This window comes from Stigmatopora nigra, chromosome 3 (assembly GCF_051989575.1).
Source record: "Stigmatopora nigra isolate UIUO_SnigA chromosome 3, RoL_Snig_1.1, whole genome shotgun sequence".
Taxonomy (NCBI): Eukaryota; Metazoa; Chordata; class Actinopteri; order Syngnathiformes; family Syngnathidae; genus Stigmatopora; species Stigmatopora nigra.
Window position 1 is genome coordinate 5,730,403 of NC_135510.1, and position 22,903 is coordinate 5,753,305.

General features: G+C 38.0%; 1 protein-coding gene across 3 annotated transcripts in view; it reads right to left on the reverse strand.

Moving 5' to 3' along the window:
• The window catches only part of mdga1 (MAM domain containing glycosylphosphatidylinositol anchor 1), a 212,743-nt gene that overhangs the window by 81,819 nt on the left and 108,021 nt on the right, over positions 1–22,903 (reverse strand). For all 3 annotated transcript variants that reach the window (XR_013325792.1, XR_013325790.1, XR_013325791.1), the window contains exons 20-22: positions 13,296–13,444; positions 10,240–10,421; positions 9,839–9,983 (exon numbers count right to left, since the gene is read on the reverse strand). The gene's annotated coding sequence lies outside the window, so the exon portion shown is untranslated. The remainder of the gene's footprint in view (positions 1–9,838; positions 9,984–10,239; positions 10,422–13,295; positions 13,445–22,903) is intronic.

Here is a 22,903-nt window from a genome sequence, read left to right on the forward strand (position 1 = left end):
AAAAGATCCCAGCTGTAAAATGTTCATTATAAGAATGAAGTCTGTTATTAAAGTACTAAGAAAAGAATAAACAAAATAACCTTGACTAATTTTTCAATTTAACATTAGTATTTGTATTATTTTACCAAAAGTATTACACATACTTGAAGACTTTTGGAAAATGTTTAGAGTGAGAACTTTGATAACTCATTTTTTTTCGTACATTCTTATATAGCAGCTTGGAGCTCTTAATTAAAACAAAATAGTAATAATCTTGCTACAAACACACTATGATTGCACTGTTGCACTGTGACTTGTACTGTATATTACAAAAGAAATATTCCACTCAAACAAAAAAAAACCCTCGAGTAGAATTAATTTGCACTTTTAATAAAGCTTGAAAATGCTTTTACAAATTTAAACGGTCTTCAAGCTCAAATTGCTTCCGTGACAAATGTCTTCACATTTGTTTTTGTTTTTTTTCCACCCCTCATAAGTACATTGCTCAACCCTATTTTGTAGGCTGCGAGGCATAACAAAGACCAAAGGAGCCACGATATTGGCAATCACACAAGCGCCTCAATATTTAATGAGCGGAGCAAATTAGCCATACAAAGCAATCTATTGGGCCGTTCCTCTCCACTTTGCGGATACATTCACACAAAAAGGTGTATTAAACACAACGGATTTGTCTTATACAGCTGATCTCGGAATTTTGTAGTTTATCTTAAGTCACCAAACTCACACACAGACGTCAACACAAAAAAATGGCATTTTGTCTTAAACAAACTCTTTGTTCCTGCATTTTACTTAGAGGCCTTTTATCACTTGCATGTATATGAGTTGCTTTACTGAATTCAACAACATTTTTGTTGTATATCCCCAAGAAATGTAATTGCTTTGTCGGAAAATGGTTAATACGTATTGTGTAGGAAATTAGAACAACGTGAACAATGCGTCTTTTTCTCCATCCAAAGGAGCAATGTAGGGAAAAAAGGAAGTGGACTAGTCCGTAAGTTGTCTATTCTTGTGTTTTAATCAGAATATTTTCCTCAAGACTGCTTTGATCAAGAGACAAATTATGGGTGGCCAATGAGTTGGTTTGTTTTTTAGGCTTGTCATGTTCTCTGGAACCTACTTGACTGACCACTTAATTTTGCATTCCTTCATTCACGCCCTCATTTCTTTCCTGCACTGTTGTGACACCATCGTTTTTTGAGAAAGATTGGAATGTTACATACAGGGTGACCCAAAAAGATGCGTACCCATCAGTTTCGAAAACGTTTCCATTGGTACGTATCTTTTTAGGTCACCCTGTATATGTTTTGTTTGTACAATTCCAATAGTTATGTGTCTCTGTGGGCATTGATCGTTTATTTTTTAATACTCTGACAAGTTTCTATCAATAATTCGTGACCGTAAAACTTAAAAAATAGTTTTCTAAATAAGATATGAATCGCCACTAGAGCAATTACCGTTTAAATTCCCCATCCTTGTCGAAACAACCAGTCCATTCGAGCCAGAAATCTAATCCTTGCATTCCCCCAACTAAAGCAGATTCATCGAGATCACAAGAGGTTTGTCGCCTTTGACAGACATGCCTTTCTAGGGATGAATTGGATGGGATACAGTATGCCTCGCGATTGGTTGGTGACCTCCCAGGAATGAGTTACATAATGCGATATAATACATAAAGTACAGATAGGTATCTATACCTACTACCTACTTTGTACCTATAACTAGACTCCACAGACAGACATTTTCCTCTGAGATGCCTGTCTTCAGGCCTTTCATCGCTTGTCTTGTCTGTCTGTTGCCATTCATTAGAACAGGATTCACTTCTCTGCCCTTCTGACACCTTTTCACATTGGGCTGCACATGGTAATTAAACAGAGTCAGAGAGGAACCTATATTTCACAGCAATGGACTGGCTCATTTTCAAAAAGCAATGTTCATTGAAGCGCCACTCGGTCTTTGCGATGTTCCCAAACACAGGGGGATACTTTATATTTAATGTCTCCAACAGAATGCATGGGGCAGCTGCTGTATCATAAAACAGATGGCCTACTCTGTAGACATTGTTTCCTTTAGTCTTTTATAGTTTGATTTGCTCCACGGTTAAAACTCAACCTGAATCGTAAGAACAACGTTTTCTCTAGTTTAATAATCGACAAATTAATATATGTGGACACAAGTATATGTTTCTTAAAGTACATGACAGCATCAAAGTGGAAGAGAATTTGCTGACGTTAGTAGTTTTCTGAATGGTTGTTTGTCTCCTTGTGCCCTGTGATTGGCTGGCCACCAATCACAGGGCACAAGTCAGCTGGGATAGACTCCAGCCCCCTGTGACCCTAATGAGAATAAAGCAGTTCAGAAAATGAGATGAGATGATTCTTTTTGCTCCCTTTCTTAAGGGATGACATAATTGTTTTCCATCCATTGACAGGAAGAGAGCAAGGGTAGGCACTAATGGACTTCTTTTTTTTAAATAACAAAGAGTCTTATAACGAGTTTAAATGTGCGATAAAAATGTCTCTGGAAAATTACATGGTCTCTTTATTGCAGGTAAGTCCAAAATGTATCCACACCAACAAAATGAAAGTGACCACAAAAAAAGGAAAAAGTTACTATAAATGTCATCATTATTTAGAAGACCTTGGGTACTGCATTATGCAGGTTATTTTTTTTCCTATGCAACAGCTCCACTAGTAAAAAAATACTGTACATTGCAAAGTCAACTCAGTGTTAATTACAGTAATAAATCAAGTATTGCTACAACAAACTGGAAACAATGAAATCAAAGTTTATTTCATGTGCTACCATCATGAAATATAAGCCAGTTTTGCAAGTTTTGTTCCCATAACTAATGTACTTTTTTTTAGGAGCACCCGAGGATATCTGGATGAACATTTTTTTATTTTATTTTTTTTAAATCTGTAGAACTTTGCCCTGATGCTTTCAGCACTCTCCCCAAGGATGGCAGTGTGTGCTTCAGGCTATAGCCATCCCAGTTGAGCAGTGCCACTCTACCTCATCCTGGAAGGATGTAATTGGTTGCTCCTGGGAACCGAATATGCCTATACTACTACAGTGAATGGAAAATCTATACACTGCTTTTAAAATGTTTGAGTTTTCTAATAGCTAATAAGAACAGATATTTAATGAGTCCTTTTTCCCCCGCAAGTGTTTTTTGTTCTCCATTCTCATTGGATTTGTTTGTAAATACTAATATCATGCCAGCATATTAAATGAGGCTAGGCAAAAAGTCAGGTCGTAATATTGAACAAGAAACTTTTAAACTAAGGGTGTCAGACTTGGGTTGGTTCGTGGGCCGCTTTAACGTAACCTTGATTTCACCTGGGCCGGACCATTTTCGATATAATAGTTATATATTTTGTTATTAATAGATTAAAAGAACGGGATTAAAAGCCCTGAATATTCCGTTTTTTTACAGATCTAAAACAATGTTTATTTTTGCTTTTTTTAAAATACATTTTTAGATTTTACAAAATTATTTTTGAACTAAAAACAAAAAACCCTAACCCAAAAAAATGATTTAAAAATGACAATTATTGATTTAAAAGGGAGAAAATCCGGAAATTTAATATACATCTATAATCTTCATTTTAATTTGATCCTAAAACAGAAAGTCGGCATTCATCATTTACTTTCCCGGGCCACACAAAATGAAGCAGCGGGCCAGATTTGGCCCCCGGGCCGCCACTTTGACACGTGTTTTAAACTATCAGCCTGTTAATCCTAAAATGTTGTGAAATTGTAGCTTTCCTTTCCTACCCTGGAATCACCTTTAGTGATTCTGCTTCCACAATGACAGGGCTATTTAAATAACACCTCAAAGGCATAACAAGCTTCACCTGAAGTTTTCACAGATAGATAAGAGCTGATAACATCTGCATTTAATGGACAAGCAAGTAAAGTGTGTTTCCATGCATGCGTGTGTGTGTGTGTGTTTTTTTTTTTCCTGCTCAGATACATATTTATCCTCCCACCCTCAGCAACTAGTTCTGGGGCCAATGCAACAGACTGCTAAGAAGGACACTTGGGGCGTAAGGGCAGCTTGTGACCATGGGGGGATTGTCTGACTTGATTTCTTCATCAGCAGGTGCCAAGGTCTCCTGACATGAGCGCACGCGTTCACATACACACACACACACACACGCACACACACAAATAGGAGAAACGCGCATGGAATGAAGCATATGCAAGCACCCACTCACACAATCACAGGCCAGTGAGGGTCCGCGAGCTTGTGTTCGGGTGGCATGCTGGGGCAACCCTTGATCTGTCCATATGATCATTTTGGATGGGTATCTACCCTCATTTTCTGCCCTAATTATTCGACTGTTAATTAAATACGACTGCAGCTTTCGTTATTTTGCTGCTTTTGTTATCTCCATGTTAAAATCACAGCATGGCCCAAAAGTTAAGCATATTTTTAAAAAAGAATACATTTTTTTCTCTTAATAAATACGTCCAAGCTTGTCACTTGTTGTGCCTTCCTTCGTGCAAAAGTATGGGACTCTACCATAATTTTAAAGCTACAATAAATGCATAAATGCATTGAATTTTGGTGGATGCGCATATTGTAAAATAGCATTATATACTAAATTGTTTCATAATGTTGTTTATGCATGCCAGAAGGTAACTAATTCAACATTTTAATAACTGATATACACAAATTCCATATATTGAAGAGCAAAGTACAACTTGTAATTGTCTAAATGAAAAGAAACCAAATATCGATTCTTTCCTCCACTTATTTTCACCAAGGTTATGTGGGTGCTGGACTGCTCTGGTCACTCAGCAGAGCTCACCGTGAATTGGTTGCCACCCAATCACAATAAATGAAATAATACCTAATGCTGATGATATCATTTCTAGACCTTGGAATGTTTCAATGAAAATATCCTCAAACCAATGCTTATCATTGCTGTCACATACTGTTTGTTCGATGAAAAAAAATCACCCACACTACTAATAATGATGTTTGCAGAGAAGATAAACCCGGCATAAAATCTGCTTCTTATGCGGGGCGTGTGCACAATACATAGAGTTTTTCCAGAGGAGTGTACTGATAGTAGGTTATTTTTTTTTCCTCCTCCGGCCTAACTGTCACATGGGGCCCAAAAGCTGGATACGTAGCATTGGGAGTCCCTTAAGTAAACGATATAAAGCATGCATTATGGATCCTCACAAAAGTAAACATGACCCTTTGACCTTTCGGTCCACTGGAGAAAGGTGCTGAGAGAAAAGTCACACCTTCTAATATAAAAAAGAGAAGCGGGTTACATTTTTTTTTTGGAATCACGAATATAGCTTATGCAATTGGAATACCACAAGGGTTTTGAAAATTCAAATGTAGATTGGAAGCAGAGTTTGCCAGATAGCTAAAAAAAATCAGTATTTTGTGAAGTATTTGCAGTATTCACTTGACATAGACTGAAATATATTCAAAAAATACCAACAAATAGTCTACATACTACAAGTATCCTGATAGATCACTCACATCATCTCATTTTCTGAACCGCTTTAACCTCATTGGGGTGCTGGAGCCTCTCCTAGATGACTTCAGGCCTGAGGTGGGGGACACCCTGAATTGGTGGCCAGCCAATCGCAGGGCACTAGGAGACAAACAATCATTCACGCCCATACTCATACCTAGGGGCAATTTAAAGTGTCCAATCAGTCTACAATGCATGTCTTTGGAATGTGGGAGGAAACCAGAGTACCCGGAGGAAACCCACACAGACCTGGGCAAAACATGCAAACTCCACACAGGTGGACGTGACCTGGATTTGGACCCAGGACCGCAAAGCCCTGGGCGACGCGCTAACCACTCGCAGCACCGGGCCGCCTGACCCAGATGGATACTTTGACAAATTTAAAACTTTTAATTAATTTAATATTGTCCTTATTTTAAATTATTCTAAAAACACATTTAAGAGAACCCCTTCTCCGCCCCCTTGTAACATGACTTGACGGGCCCCTCTTGCGCACTTACTCAAGAGTCCAGTTGGGCTGCTAACCCACTTCCTAAAGAGATACACTTTTCTAAGGTGAGTTTAGAACAATGAGTCCCAGAGTAGACATATTGTGAAAAAAAATAGCCTGGGGTATTTGTCATTGTCATCTGTGAGGAGGCGCCACATCTCAGGGATTTGTCATTGTTAGACCAGACTCCCGTGGCTTTGAAGGTTTCCTCCAAATGTGTTGCCCAAAAAACTAAGAACAAGACTGGATTAACCTAAAACAGCCAAGAATACAGGTGAGATGTACTGGGATGATTGGAGTGGACCCAATTTTATGTCTTCAATGGTAGAAGGTATCTTGCATCAAAGGAGGCATCTATTAGAACTTCATTAGTGGTGGGAACAGAAGTCTATTTCAGGAAAGATTGATTGTATTTTTTATGGGCAATGCTGTCACTGATGAATTGAGCTATAACATTAATTACTGTAGAATCTATTATCTGTGTATAGACAGAGTACGTAGGATGTATGTTAATTAATCACAAACATATGTCTGCCAGATTTATGCCATTTCCAATGAACTTACAGGAAATGAATCCAATGCTAAGCCAAAAGACGAGAAGAGTTGCAAATATCAGTTACAGTTATAGTCTTAAAATATAAGAAAGAAAATGATCACTTGCCTATATCATACCACTAGCCATGTTTACAAATGGGAGCCAAATCCAGCTTTATTTTGAAATAATTGTAATAAATGCGGCCTAAACCTTTTCTCTAGGTTCTCTTGTTACTTCCAACATTCCAAAAAACATACATGGTAGGCTGGTTTAACATTCTAAATTGCCACTAGGTGTGAGCATGCTCTGTGCATGTGATAATTTTAGATCAAATCTACTGAGGGAGACTAGTTTTTTTTAAAAAGCAAGAAAACCAAGGATCAAAGTGGAAAAGTACCTGCTTGTTAAACCTGACTGTGAAGAGCATATTGCGCCAATTTCCTGATTTATTTTAAATACCTCATTAAGGTAATTTGTGCTTTTAAATAATGTTAAACAGCAACAAAATGAGATGCCAAAAAAAAGAACTTGGCTTGCTTTCCCAACATCCGCCTGTCCTATTTAGAGGTCTTAAGAAAAACGACCAATATTTTGGAGACGCTAATTATCAGATTTTTTTTTTAACATAGGAAGATAATTTCGTATGTACAAAGTGCATAATTAATAAGCCAAGAAACTTAAATGGCTTCTGGGGTGTTAAGCATTAATTGCCTCTGAAAATTAACATATCCGCTCCATCATTTTTTCCCCCTACTGTGACTGGAACACTGCAGAATAGACAGTTAGAAGGAGGCTTGCTCTATGGGGGCCCACTGGGGTCATGAACTCCAAAACATTATGCGTAGATGTGCTGTTTTTGAGTTCCCCTTATTACTGAAAAATTGTTTTATCTATGAAATAAATGTCATTTTAATTTTTTTTAAATCATGGGTTTACAAACTAAATACATTGCCCCTGCCTTGTTCCAGTTGTCCTACATTAGACTTCAATAGGGTTTTTGAACCTTCTTTCTCAGATAGTAAAAATGAAGAGAGGGGACAGATAAATACATTTGGAGAATTGATACAGGCACATAAAATCAGAGACTTACTGTAGTCAATTTTTGGTGCACGGACATTTGGTCGCCGGACGTTTGGTCGCCGGACGTTTGGTCGCCGGTCTTATGGTGACAGAGAGTTTACTGTTGAAACCAGCTCTCAGAATTATATTCATGAGAGAGTTTAATATCTAAGAGAGAGAGAAAGTTTAATATCTAAGAGAGAGAGAAAGTTTAATATCTAAGAGAGAGAGTTTAATATCTAAGTACTGTTTAATATCTAAGTACTGTTTAATATCTAAGTACTGTTTAATATCTAAGTACATTTGACCGGCGACCAAAAGACCGGCGACCAAAAGACCGGCGACTAAAAGACCCGCGACCAAACGTCCGGTCACGCAATTTTTAACCCCAAAATGTAGTTTTGATGATTATTTTCCAAAGTAACCATGACTAAGTCGGCTCAATCGGTGTAACCCTCACTCTGTCCTGTCTGGTGACCAGGTTGTGATTCATTGATCTGAGCAAATCAATAGTTAGTCTGTCCATCTCTAAGCTCAGTCATAGAAGGTATCTCCATCTGTGTGTGAGTGTGTCAGATCCGGTGCTGAGCCAATCACCGCACCCCAGGGGGCAACCATCTGGGTCCCACCATTTACCACCCGACTTGTTTGCTAGTGTCAGAAGAGCATGCATGTGTTTGTGTGCTCGTAATTGGTGGCATTGCATTCTGTGTGTCCATGTGACAAGCTGAAGGTGTTGCCGTGTGTTGATGCACAAATGTAAAAGTGGTTCGATTTTCTTCACAGTAGGCCGACACACAGTAGAGAGAAGGAGGGGCGTAATGATGATGAAGTGTGAATAAGGTGTTTGTTGGTTAATGGCACGGTACTGCCAGTAAAATATTGTGTAGTGGGAGTGAAATGTGAAATTGTTGGCATATTGGACTGAGTTTCTCATGGTTATGAGCTTGTAAGCTTCACACCTCACGCCTGACACTCAAAGCGGGAAGTTATGACACCCTATAATTTTATGTTTGGGTCTAGTGTGGGAAGATCTAGATGAGTTCTCTTCAGATCAAGAGTAGCAAATAACGCCAGAACTGACTGGGCTGACCTCACAGTTGTTGAAATGTGTTATTAAATATTTAGTGCATAAATTTTCATGGGGTGTGGGTGGCATATTTGTAATTGTTGTTGCAAATGTGAGAGAGAAACGGCTCATTGATTGACGTATTGATGTAAAATTATAAATACCCAAAGAACGGCCTTCAAACATTTGTAGTAACATTTCGAACAAAACTATGCAAGGCAGATGGACAAAACAATCATACTAGTTGAACTACCACTCATTATAGATATGTTATTTTTGGCCACGAATTAAAAGCTTCAAATGCAACCAACACTGGCTTTCATGCAAAATAATAGCTGCGTCATACAGGAGCAAAGTAAGTTGGATTTAGCATACCGTATTTTCACGACTATAAGGCTCACTTAAGTCTTAAATTTTCTCCAAAATAGACAGTTCGCCTTATAATCCAGTGCGCCTTATATATGGAAAAAACAGAAAACCAAAAATGAAAAACCACCACTGTCTCATATTAAAAAAACACAAATGCCTGAACTGAAACAATACTGTTAAATATGCAGATGCCATCTTAGTTTACAAAATCTTCCATCATATAGCTCCTCCCCCACTGCAAGAGTTTATACAAAAGAAAATCAAAAACATCAACAATGGCTGGCCCTAGAGGTGACTGTGTAGTGAGTGCTTCATACCTGGAAGTCAATAGCAATTGCCGTATTTTCACGACTATAAGGCGCACTTAAAAGTCTTAAATTTTCTCCAAAATAGACAGTGCACCTTATAATACAGTGCGCCTTATATATATAAAAATGTCATTCATTGAGGGTGCGCCTTATAATGCGGTGCGCCTTATAGTCGGGAAAATACGGTACAATTTTCTTGTGTTACTGTGTAAGTCGTTGTTATGAATGTCCTGCGTTCACATGCTTTGGCACATGCGACGTCAGAGCTCACCCAACTACTGCTTAGAGTTGATTTACACCCTTGTTGTGGACACGCCAAGAGCCATTGTTCCCACCTGCTCAGCGCGACTTTATTCACCGACGCATCAATCACCGCGGCCAGGCTCAAAACTAGCCCTCACACACAACTGCCCTAGTCCATGTACTCTATGTCGGGGTTTGTGTGTGGCTCACGCATGTACATCTGCTACCACTAGGATCAGCTTTACGTGTTTGCATGCTTACCTTGGGTTGTGTCCCCAGAGCTGGAAAGAGTACCTGCTATCAAAGTTACACAGGCTGTGCTGTGGAGCAGGAAAGTAAACACATTATGAACCGCCCAGAGTCCTTTGGAATAACTCACACTGGCCATATATCACAGAGGTTTGGCCTGGAAAAAAAAGACAGATTTGGGTTCATAAACAAGGGTTATTTCACAAAGATGTGGGCTGTGGCATTAATTCTGTTGGGATTTAAAGCCCCAAAAGGGGCTTCTATGTCAATTGTGACCTTTGTCCACATCGAGTCGACAGAATGACCCTCTACAATTTAAAGACTAAATCTAATTTGCGGCTGTCGTGGGAGCAAGTTGCAAAGTAAAGGTATCATACGATGATTAAAAAGATATGCCTCAATGCAGAACATACCAGTGGTAAAAAATGTCATCATAGTTCTGGATTTGGTTGAATTCCCACTCGCTCATAGTGTGAATGTCAGTGTGAATTGTTGTCTGCCTCGATACACCCCTCTAGCATCAGTCCAGGGAGCAGGCTGCCTTCTGACCATAATCTTCCGGGATAGGCTTGAGCCCCCTGCGGCTCTGGGAAGGCTAAGAGGAATAGGAAAGGGCAAGATGGATGGCAAGTTATGTTAACAATTCACGTTTAGCTGAACACATTGGTCCCAAACGTTTTTTTTTTGCAAATAAACGGTATGCTTCAATTAAAAGCAGTAGACATACATTTACAAAATAAAGCTTAGAGCACGCATTTACCCATATTTTTTTTTTTTTATCTCTGCATCAATAAAACTAAATCACATTTTAAAATTTAAGCATTTCATTAAAAATTGAAATCCCCTAATTCACTACCGTTTGATAAGCAAATACAATGTATTCTATTTTAATAGTTTTTTTTAATTTTACTAGACTGTGAACCACTTTTAGTATTAAAGAGAATGCATTTGTCAAAAATTGTACTAGAAAGAACTGCCATAAAACAATGGTTGGTGTCAACGGCAACCAGGCAGTGAAATCGTGGTTTTACGGATTGCTACGGTTGCCAATTTGTGTTGCTCTTAACAACTCCCAAACTGATCACACACCTTGAAAAATGCCATCCATTTGGGTTTGGATGACAACTAATCCACAAAGTCTGTCTACGAATGTTGAGTTGGTTACATGGGGATGAAGTAAGCCTTATTAAAACAGGCACCCAAATCAGAATGCACAATAAAGATGACAGCACTGCCTTAGCAGCAACAGCTGAGCCTCAACGATAACCGCAGGTCTCAAATCCTCTAACTTCCTGTCCGAGCTTGACAAATGAAGAAGGAAGAAGGATGACATAAATGACGACCCCGTCATCTCAGCTTCTGGAGACGTGACTCATTGTTTCCACTGGTAGAGCTTTATTTAGTCACCCCACACACACACGGTATATCCAGGAACTAAAAGGTTTGGAGTGACCATTCTTTCTGGTCAGGTCAACACGTTGTAATTAGCAGGTTTGGCTCATTTACACAAATGCTTGGTTTTTGCACCTACATCTGTCTGGTTTTCAGCGTAATCACGTACAAGTCTGCAGTGAAGCGTAAGCATTTGGCACTTATTTGGACACGCTTGCCTTTCACACTTTTTGGTTCTTTCTCGAACATAAACCCCAACGGATGGTGATTACTTGGAAATGTTCTATTACATTGGCTGAGGAGTAAAATTTGAACTGCTGGTCTTTTGTCTCTTTTTAAAACCAGAATGTTATGGCCTTGTTGTTCTATTGCTGACGGAGTTGAGCTGTAGTCTGTAGAAAGCGAACATGGAAAAGAAAAGGAAGCTTTTTGGATAGACTGGGAGGGAGAGAAAAAAAAAATCGACCAAGGGCATAGAGACCTTTGCTAATAAAAACTATTTTTTTTAACTGGAAGCAAGGAAATTGTCAAGAACATAAACATTTGAATTGAAATTAAAATAATAGGTATGTGCGTACAATCTATTTGATCATGTATGTGTTCCTAAACATGTGTTTGCCTGCTTTCCTGGAAATAGGACTATAAAATTGTTAGAATAGCGAATTCAAATAATTAAATAATATCCATTCACTCATCAAAGCACAGCAGAGCATTAAAATTGGAAGCAAAATGAGAAGACCCACTGCACTTCACTAAAAGAGACTATAATAATAAACGCTAAAATAATGATAAGCAGAACAAATGCGAAGGAAAACACAACTGGTTTCATTCTTTAAACAGTTGCAATATTTTGGAGATTTGCGGGAAGAAAAATCGAAATATTTGACTCACTGCAATTACATTATCAGACTTGTTTCATTTTTGCCAAAGCTGGACTTGAATTTGATCCTTCACGAATGTTTCTGTGTTGGAATAGTTGCCAGGCAAAGATCAATGGCTTTTCATTTCATGCCTCATTGATTCCACTATAAAACATGGGATGCTGTTCATCATCCTCTTTTAATTACTCTTTCGCTATCAAACTTGTAAAGTACTTTGTCACCTCTTAAAAAAAAATCTCTTTTCATTATTTTGCATGCATTCATACTTGTTGAATTTTTTTAGTGAATACATCAAATTGATCAATTTAAACATGTTTGAAATGACTGGCTTAATGTTGATCTTATTTATGCTCATTTTGTGAGTTTCTATGCATCGTAGGCGGGATCTTTAAGAGCAGAGCAAGGTTAATTGGTTAATTTACTTTAATGGGGACCTTGCTATTTTTATGGTCTGTTAATGAATGAGCATACCCTTAGTTTATTGATTAGACATTTTTTTCCTTAGTAAATTACCATGAAGTCGACCCACAAGTTTTATAAATCAGTAAAAAATAAGCAATTATGAAAGAATAGTTTACAATGGAAGCAAGACTAATAACTGTTGATATAATTTTAAATATTTGCTTTCTAATCTGGTTTCCATCCTATTGCCTGTTGCTCATTTTAAAGTGATGAGTCAAGAAATCATTTCTCAGTGCTTTGCAATGACATTAAACTGATAATGATCTTACAAAGAAAAATAAAAGGAAGGAAGAAAAAAAAACAATATTAGGCATAGCAGAACAACAGACAGTGGCTTTGTAGTATTATTTTTTTGAAATAGGTTTAAGTAGTAACTACCTGACATCACTGCCAAAGGCATTTTGTTAATCTGACTTTATCACAGTGTCATGGAAGCAAATAGCTACAGTCTAAATCTGAGCTCTGCATCAACATAAGTCTATATCATCCTAAAAATAACATTTGTTTAAATGCCGATTGACAGTGTCCATGTTACTGTATTTCTCCTTTTTTTTCTATGCCATTTCCCTCCCTATTCGCAAGTGAACTGTGACAAATAACGATTTAAATGATTCCTTACTTGGGATGACAGATACAATATAAAACAATACACAGTGTGTAATATAGAAAACATGTAATGTCAATAAAAATGACACCTGGTGGACATCAAATTTTCATTATTAAGCCACACTTACCCAATAGCGCGATGGTTCTTTTCAGTGCAGACAGCATTGGTTCGATTCCCACCCGCTTGGTGGCGAATGCGAAAGGTTTCCAGTTTCTGTGTGTCCTGCGACTGAACAGCAACCAGTCTACGGTGTAGTCTGCCTTGTAGTCCCTGGCCCTATAAAGAATTGAAAAAATGTAAATTCCGTCTAAAAAACATGGAATAAAGCATCTACAACGGCAACTACGAACTGATATAACTAATCACTACATTGGAACAATATGGATGACACACAACTCCTAATTGGGTCATGGTCCAATTATTTTAGGGGTATTCAATTGTACCATTCTGGCATGAGCCAACATTGAACAAACAATGTAAAGACGCATACGTTTCCATAAGAATTGTATAGTGGTCGTAAAGATTGCAAAGAAAATGTGTGAATGACTGTCAAAACAAGCTTTTGATAGTGTGGTCTCCCCGTTGTGCACTCGCTCTGAGATTTCCTGCTGGAAGAAAGCGGGCGTTTCGCAGGGCGCCGAGCGGAATGGTGATTTTGTGATTTTTAATTAAGGCCGTTGGTTATGTCTTTGGCTTGAAGACGATGGCGGCACGGCACGCCGCTGTTTGCTATGGAGGAGAGCAGCAAGTTGCGTCTCATTAGAGACACTCGCGGGGCCTCATCAAAGATCTCCCTTTCCTCCTCGCTGCCACTTTTCTCCCTACATCCAAACCCGCCTCCATAATGTGCCGTTTTCCCAGCGCAGTGCTCTCTACAGCTTCGGGATATGCTCAACAAACACGCCAGCAAAACACTCCTCCGGATGTTAAGTTCTCCCTGTTTTGCGACGGCTGAATCACACAGCAAGTCCACTGCAAAACTTTACACTTTCATTCTGTGCCTACAAATGAGCTTTTCGGCATTGGCTGTTTGATCTGCGCCGCGTGAAACAACTCTCACAGTTCGCTCAGATTCTGGTGCGTAATACAAATAGGCTAGGGCTGATTTAGGGAAGCTAAATGATCAGCTCAATCCTTCAAAAGTCATCATGAGATATGGATAAAAGACTGAAATACAGGGGCAGTATTACGGACAGTTTTAGTAGGATGTGTTGCGGTTATGTTCATTGGTTTTAGAAGGGTAACAACTAATCAGTCTGGATGGGATTCATCTGTTGGTTAGAAATTCATCCAAATGCAATCATATCGATGAGAATTGCCATCTTTTATTAGAAAGCCATTTTGCTGTAAAGAATGGTTATGATTTGTTTGGATAAATGGTCAAAAACATTAATATTTGTATTTTTCGTTGATTAAGTGGATTGTTTTCACAGCTTTAAATGTGTAAAATCATATTAAATCAATTTAAGACCAATAAATTAGCCAAATTGTGGTATAGCCTATCTTTATACAAAAAAATCTATTTGGATTCGTACTGTCATGAATTAGCCGCTTTGTGGTGTAGACGTTCACTCTTGGTGCAGACAGGCGCGGACTCGATTCCCGCAAGGGGCGGTATGATTGAGAATGCGAAGGGTCGTTTGTCTGTCTGTGTGCCCTACGACTGACTGGCGACCAGTCTAGCGTGTAGACTGCCTTTCATCTTAGGACAGCTAGGTTAGGCTCCAACAACCCCCTCTGCAACATATATACACACATACAATTCAAATATTACTTTCATGCAACTGTCAAGCCTGTAATGAGTACACAGATCCCTGATGTCTGGCTGGTGATCAGTTTAAAACAGATGAAAGAAACCTTTGTGCTTTGAAGTGTAATACATTTTTTTGTGCTTTTATGTCAATATGTTGTAACAATGTTCATAACTTTCACACACTTGCTCCCATTGAAAGCAACAGACGCCCAATCCATGTTGACTGAGAGTCAAAATCGTAGAAATATTTTACTCAATACTACAGCATATACTGTGAACCAGTTCACTCCACAGACATGTATAAACGTGTTTTTCCATAGTGTGTCCTCGTCAAGGTAATACATTTTCTCCTTTAATTTCCTGATTTTAATAGTTTTCCTATGTGCACAGTCTTTTTCAAGGGCAGGCGGTTAAGCCCAAAGAGGTCACCTGGTTGTAACGATCTGGGAACATGGCTGTTTTGCAATCATTAGCTCTTCAGTATACTACTCCCGCAGTTCAATCCTTAAAGCTCATGTTCTGATTTGAGTCGGTTCGATTCTCGCCGTCTCTCGGCATTTCCTTATAATTGTCATTTTTATTTCCGCTTAAGAGTTGTCAGGAGAAAGAGAGGTTGGAAATAAAGGATCTAAAAGAAAGTAAACCATGCACACCCTCTCCGTGTCACACTCCTTTTGGTATTCCTTTCGAGATGCCGCGCAAATTGCTGTGAGACTTATAAAGGCAGCTTCCCGCAGCCCAGCTCTCACCTGGGACCCGCTCCGAGTCTACGATCCATGCCGTGTCTACTTCTGATTTAAAGTGTGATTCCATCAGCTCGGCCAATTAAGCTTTGCCTCCCTACACAAGCAGTACTTTTCAGAAATGTAAATAAGGCAGAAACTTTTACTTTCTCTGTGTACACCCCTCTTGTGGAAAATAAAACATTTATGATAGAACGATATTTAGTTTTTCTGGCAACTGGATATGTTTTAAAATGATTTTAAACTATCGCAAAGTTGTCTGCCTAAAGCAGAGGTGGCCAAGTCCGGTCATTGAGAGCCCTAATTCAGTCTGTTTTCCATGTCTCCCTTCCACTAAGACACCTGAAGCAAATAATCGAGATTGGTATGAAGCTTCTGGAAAACTTGCTGATGAGTTGATCATTTGATTCAGGTGTGGTAGAGGGGGGAGATATGGAAAACAGACTGGATAGGGTTACTTGAGGACTGGATTTGGCCTAAGTAACTTCATGGCCCTTTAGTATTGACCACTGTCCTTGTATCCATACCATATTTTCCAGACTATACGTTGCCCTACAGTTTGAGTCGGAAAAAAAACTATCTTCATGTTGATGAAAAAAGAAGAGAAAAACGCCTGCTCGAGTGACAGGAAATTGCTGGTTCAATCAAAAATGGCAAACCTCTTATGAGATTCTTTTGTGGGTCTACTGTGAAATCCATCCTTTATTACGTAAGTAGAGCTGTGGGGTGATTTTTTTTTTAATAAATACAAGAAGCATGACTGCTTATGAGGCTTGACCACAACCAAGAATATTGGTGACGAAGAAACTAAGCAAATTGGAGTTCTAATAACATTTAATCCCCGGTTGTGCTGGAAGATGAGAATATTTCCCAACACCGGTGTTAACCTTTGAGCACTTAAAAAATATCTCCAAGCAAATTGCAGTCAAGTGCCGTAAGTCCTTTGAGAATACCGCCAGTATATTAAAAAGCAGCATCTTAATAGTCCCCTCTGAGACTGAAATTGAAAATTCATTTGTCCAGAGTGGCCCCTTGCAACTTCAGCTCATTGGAAATATATATGAAGAAACTCAAAGCAAACAGTGGTCCAGGCCAAATAGAATATGCATCTTTCATCGATCCGCACACCTCCAAAGAACTGTTGACTCAGCTGGAGAAAAGCAAGTTGGCTATATTGAAAATAAGCTCCTCCGAGGGTTAAACATACTGCTCGCCTTATTCATTGGATATCGGCCCACACCTGTCTTATTGTTACCTACACCGTATAGTGTTGCACATATGTGCCGAGAGAACTCAATCCCCTCTCATGAAAGCCTCATCTAAACTCAGTGTGACTTTGTGCAGCCCCAAGCTTTCACAGGAAGACCACTTGTTCTTATTTGCTGGTATGTACATGCTATATATTTAATGATCTTGTAAAATATGGTGGCAGGATATCAAGGGAACGGCTACGCAGCACTATTGGAAGTTGGTTCCATAATGAGTATAAAGTGTCATTGCATTATGTAAATTCACTGAGATGAGCCAGAATGCGTACACATGACAGCAATATTTTTTTTTAGAGATTAATAGAAGGTATATTGATTAAGTGGTTGGATAAAACTCAGCCTTGAAATCAAGGTCAATTCCAGGTCGGTCCACCTGTGTGGAGTTTACATGTTTTCTTTGCGTGGGTTTTCTCCAGGTACTCTGGTTTCCTCCCACATTCCAAAGACAAGCAATGGTAGGCTTTTATTAGCCTTGATACTTTAGTTTAATCCTTCCAATAGACATTTCCAAATTGGCAAGAAAAAAAATGAATAAAAAACTAAATGACAGTAACATTTGAAATGAAATACAGGCCTTCACCATTTCTTTTTAAATTTGGTTTTCAAAAGCCCAATTATCCACCTTTTACCTCGTTATTCAAAAGGTCTGTTATTTAGTCAATGCAGGTCTTTAAAAAAAAAAATCAATAAATGAAAACCATGTAAAAATTGCCAGGCACTCTACACCACAAATTAAATGAGAACACAAATAAGTCGGGCCATGAATTATGTTATGCTACCTCATTGAAAACCTACCACACCATCAGAAATGAATGTCTCATCTTTATTAGGCTTTAAGGAGGGATAATCAATCACAAAAAGCAGAATGGGACAAGGACAAGCGTAAATTGTCCAGTTGTGTAATGCTTTACGAATATATTTGACCATCTGTTAGATCTACCATCTGCCAGTCTGAGACCTCCTCAATGTCTGCCTCTTGCTAATAAAAAACAATTTCTCTTGTTCATTCCCACCACTGATATGCAGACGGAGGTCAAACCAATCCGGTTGGCCTTTCAGGTCGTGATACTGGGAAATTTGCCAAGGTAAGCTCAGGGTGGATTTGATTTAATAAGCCCATCTCATCGCTCCGGTAATAAAAGTAAATGACAGAGTTTTGAGCTAAAGGGTTTTTATCCCAACATAATAATTCTGAGTGAAATGGATTGGGCATTCCTTCATCATTGATTGAAACATGTCAGAATTCATTGGTTTACTGTTTAATTTGTTTGTCACAGTAGGAGGGTAGCAAAGACAAAATGAATGATTAATGGAAAAATATGTTAAAAATAAGAATGTCCTACTGGCATTAGTTTAAATGGAAATAAGACTCACCTCACAAGGACAAACAGACAAAGGAAAGGAATGGAAATGTACTACTACATTCTGCACAAGAGTGTACCAGACCGATTCAGTGACTAATTTTTAATGTTCAGTATTTTTTTAATTGTTCTTATCAAGAACATCTAAACCCAATCAGGCACAGCAAATGTTCTGTGAACAAGCCCTACTTGTTTTGTTTTGCGGTTATTTGTCGATCGGCTTTCGGCTTTGTTTTGCCGGGGCAAATTTAATAAGAGCTGAAGGAATACAAATCAGTTTGCACCCGACAAATACTTTTTGGTCTCCTAATGAAGGAAGAGGAAGGAAAGAATTTCACATGCTTTCCAGGGCTGGACTTGGATTTATTTGCATTAGGAATGGATTGCCATTACTTTGGTGAATAAATGTAATTTTGCATTTCTCCTTTTGTGACCGTGAGTGAGTGAGCGCTTGCACTAAAGAATGCAAGAACAGTTTTGTTATTCCACAGACTTTTTACCAAATCTATTCTACAATATTCAATACAGCTAAACGTCTTGTTTGTATTGCAAGTGTGTCCGTGGATATGTCCATAGTTGGGCGTGTGTGTGTTAGACTGGAAGAAACTATTGTTTACCGAGTGGCAAAATGATAGGAAAAGCATTACTATAGCAAACAAGCATTCTAAACTTTGCATATCTGACAGATTGGTAGCTCTAACACAGAAGGTGAGACAAATATAATCATGTTTACATTGAACGTACATTTTGAACTGTGCATTCATTTTCAGTCTATTCCAAACAACTTTAGACAATAGGCAGTGGGCATTCTGAATTGGTTGCCGGCCAATAGGAGAACACAATGAGATGAATATCTATTCATCTCACTATTATACTCACAATTAAGGACAATTTTGAGAGTTCAACCAATACTTTTACACGGGATGAACATACACACATCACACAGGACCAAACTCACCGGGAATCAAACCCTCAGACTGTGCGGCAAGCACTTAATCAACATGCCATCTGTTTTGAACTGTTATGCAGTTAATATAAAAAAGCCCTAGTGTGCTCCTACAGGTTAACTCATTACCTACTGTGAGAATGAGTCTGTAATTGAATAATCATCCATCCTACAAAAAATAATAATAACAAGACTGAGGATCGTTAGATATGGATTCGTGCTAAAATGTTTTAAGTTGATCTGTTCATGAAAGGCAGAGGAATGGAACAACAAAGTTTTTCCACAAGACATCAACAACTACATAAGCGTTGAATTAACAGACTTTCAGCCGACACACCAATAACTACACACCATTGTTCAAAGTATATGATTGTGCATTATCTGCTAAACATTTTGCCCGAAACTAAAGACCCTTATGTTTTGTTCCATAAAAATGTTTGTCGCCCCACCTCAATGTTTTTATTAAATGCCCAAAACCTTTTCAAAAACTTTTCAATAATATTCCCAGGGGCAAGGGAATTATGCATTTATCTCTGGCAACGTCCTTGGTGCAACTACAGTCAAGCCAGTTTCCCTGTCTGCTCCATGCTGATGTGCGTGTGTAAACAGAGAATAGATAAGCCAGTTGTTTAGTTATGATGGACATCAATTGAACATGAATAAAATCGCTGGCATTAGAACTGTGTTGCATATTATTTTGTGCCTTTGTTAAGGACGGTCTCTTTCTAACTGAGGGGAAAAACTTAGATGACACAGTTTTAAAAAGAAAAAAAGAACCCACCCATACAAGCCATTTAAAAAATGTACTAATGAATTGACACACGAGAGCATTACACAAAGTGTGAATAAAGGTAATATCAAAAGTATTCAGTGACATTGAAGGTCAGATCTGATAAAAATGAACAAAAACGCTGTTAAGGAATCCATTAGATTTAAAGACATCAATAATAAATATAAATAATGAAATAATAAAAAAATAAGTCAAATTTAGGACAAAATTTGGGATGAAAAACTCAGTAAATGCCCTGCTCTTCCAAAATATTAATTTATATGAGGATGTTTTGCTTATGAATAAGCCATATAAAAGGTATTCCTTCCCTCTGACAGCTTGGTAAGACAGGCTTATAGTGCTTATTAAAGACAGCTATCCTTAAAACTACTGTGGATCTGAATTAGCTGCTGCAATGTACTAAATGCATGCAATTCTCCCCAGCCAAACAGTGCGTACAAATAGTGACTCTAATGAAAAAAGACAGCGTTTTGGTACTTGCATATGCAGTTTCTATTTTCTCATAAATAACTTACTGTAATGTTTATAAAACAACTTTGAATGAAGTTTTGAGACACTTCCCCATCTGATTCATTGATGAAGTGTCTCAAAACTTTTGAAAGAGATGGTTGATACATCTAAGTAGGGCACAATATTAAAATTTGTGCACTTCTGTGATCCTTGTGATGATAATCGGCTCGAAATAATGAATGGGTGAATGAATGAATAAACGTATCATTTTTTAAAAAGTAGGTCTAAGAATTAATATGAAAATGGCACAAATATGTGAATGATTTATAAAGCATAAGAGTCATGTGGCACATGGTATGCCAAGTTTGTATTGCACAGTGACAAATCGTTCGTGAAACAATTACAGAAAAATCAATAGCCAGACTCTGCCACCATCATTCATTCAACAATCTGTGCTTTGTGCTGAGTATATAGGTGTGACCACATCATTTAGGTTAAGGGTCTTTCATTTTGAGTCACGTGTTTAATGAAGCTAGCACTGCTAATTGTTTTAGGGTTCAGCAGACTGTCAGAAGTACTTTACATCACTTGTTTGCGCCTTTGTGTGTTATGTTTGTTTTATTGACAAAGGATTTAAACTACACTTCTTATTTGGTTTGGTGAACTGCCATTTGTGTTTTCGAAATTCGATGAAATGTCAACACAAAAATGTACCCTATAAAACATTAAGTAAATTTGGCATGAACCAAAATTGATAATGGATCTGTATTGTCTTGTATATTTTAATGCAATTAAATCTGCTTCCTGATTTTCTTTTTTTCTCTCCATGACCTTGTCTATATGGAGCACCCACCAATCGATAACTGTGATCATTACAGCAATGGCAGTCACGTTTATCCCAGCTGCATGCCAAGGAACAGGAGCCTCAACATTTATTTAAAATTAAACTGTGGCACATCCATTATCTATCTATGTTCTCCACTTTAATATATTCTGCTATCAGGCATTCTACAAAGGGGTGTGCATGTCTTAGTGAATGTTTGCAGAAAGAGGTAAAGCATTCAATGTTTCGCTATATCATTTATCTCAATGTTATTGATTTGTTTATATGTAAAAAAAGGCATGTTAATCACGTTTCTGGAACATGAACATGCATATTCCGATTTATTTTTTCCCCTAACTATTTTTTCCCTCTGACAAATCACTAGTCTTTTATTTTTTGCAAAAGCATGTAGTGCAGGATGCGAAATGTAATGTGACATATGGCAGTGTGTTTGCTAATTTACTGTAAATACTTTCCACAACCGCTTAATCATAATAACTTAACATTTGCCAGACAACGTCGAACTTAATTTTGCACAATCAACTCAAAATTGGGTACACAGCCATGAGGATAGAGTTGTTTACCAAACTTAGCTGAAAAACAATTTGCAGTGTTGGGAATACAGCTATCATTTTTGCTGTTGACGAAACTATGTGAGGAATCACAAAAAAAAGTTTTTATAGGCTGTCCATGCGTATATGTGGATATGATTCAACTATTCAAATTTAGTACACATTTCTAAGCAAAAAGGTGACTAAGGCTAATTTAGATGCACCAAGTGTTAATTTTTTCATTTATCTGTTTACTTTGTGAAAGTAGTCTGACCACTCAGCAGTTAAAGTACCGATAATGAGATTACCACTGAAGCCAAAGTCGTGTGTATATTATCACAAATAGAAGAAAATTGGGATTAATAAAATCACTGTTTGTAAATATAAAATACACTACATTTGATTCCAGCCAAAACAGGTTATGGGCCTGAAGAGACCTGTAAAGGTCACTTTTTGTCCAAACAGGTAGACATGTTGAAAGAAGGATGATGGCCAACAAGCATAAAAGACAGAATTATGTATGCGTTGCAAAAGGAAAGATCAGAAAATGTTAACCTTTACCACACATATTCAGGTCATTTTCAGTCTCTTATCACTCTTATGAGAGTTTGAAACATTTAACAGAACAATTCCACCTTTTACCTTTGGAGCCTTCTCCCTTCTTTCTTTTTTATCTGAAGGAAACATTTAGAGAAAGCAGAAGAAAAGAGCAGCGATTGATGAATAATGTAAAGAGGACAGTCGTAAGGATGTCCAATTCTTCTACTCTTACAGTCCGGACTAACACACAAGGGACACGTGACAGCAGAATAACAAACTAAGGGGAGCAACTCTTCAAGCATAGTACATTTCTCACATTGTACTCTCAAACACGTGGCTAATGCATTGTCGATTGTAATTACGAAAAATATAATACCTGGGATAATGAAAGCAGACTTCACATGTACTAAAGTAACAAGGACATAATTAAAAAAAACCTGAAGGAAGGAAGAGAATATAATCACAGTGTTAAAGTACAACGGATGGTGTGGAATTTGTTTTGATTTAAAA